We start from the raw sequence: 390 nt of genomic DNA, 5'->3' as shown, positions 1-390 counted from the left end.
GATGCTGAGCATCGTTTCATGTGTCTGTTGGCCATCTGGATGTCCTCTTTGGAGAAGTGTCTGTTCATGTCTTCTGCCCATTTCTTCACTGGGTTGTTTGTTTTTCGGGCGTGGAGTTTGGTGAGTTCCTTATAGATTCTGGATATTAACCCTTTATCTGATATGTCATTTGCAACTATCTTTTCCCATTCCGTTGGTTTCATTAAATCTTTTTAACAAGTCTGCCAGTTAGTGACCATTATACTCCTTCATTTTTAGAAGATGGAAAGGAAGCACAGAAAGGTCAATAACCCTCTCAAGGTTCTTCATTTTCATGCATCCTTTCCTATATCTAGAAAACATTCCCAGAGTTCTATTCTGTCCTAGGCGCTGTTCAAGGCACTCGCATGA

The sequence above is a fragment of the Hyaena hyaena genome, unplaced genomic scaffold (genome assembly GCF_003009895.1).
Source record: "Hyaena hyaena isolate Hyena2069 unplaced genomic scaffold, ASM300989v1 scaffold_328, whole genome shotgun sequence".
Classification (NCBI taxonomy): domain Eukaryota; kingdom Metazoa; phylum Chordata; class Mammalia; order Carnivora; family Hyaenidae; genus Hyaena; species Hyaena hyaena.
The sequence above is the reverse complement of the archived record's forward strand: the minus strand, read 5'-3'. Positions refer to the sequence as shown.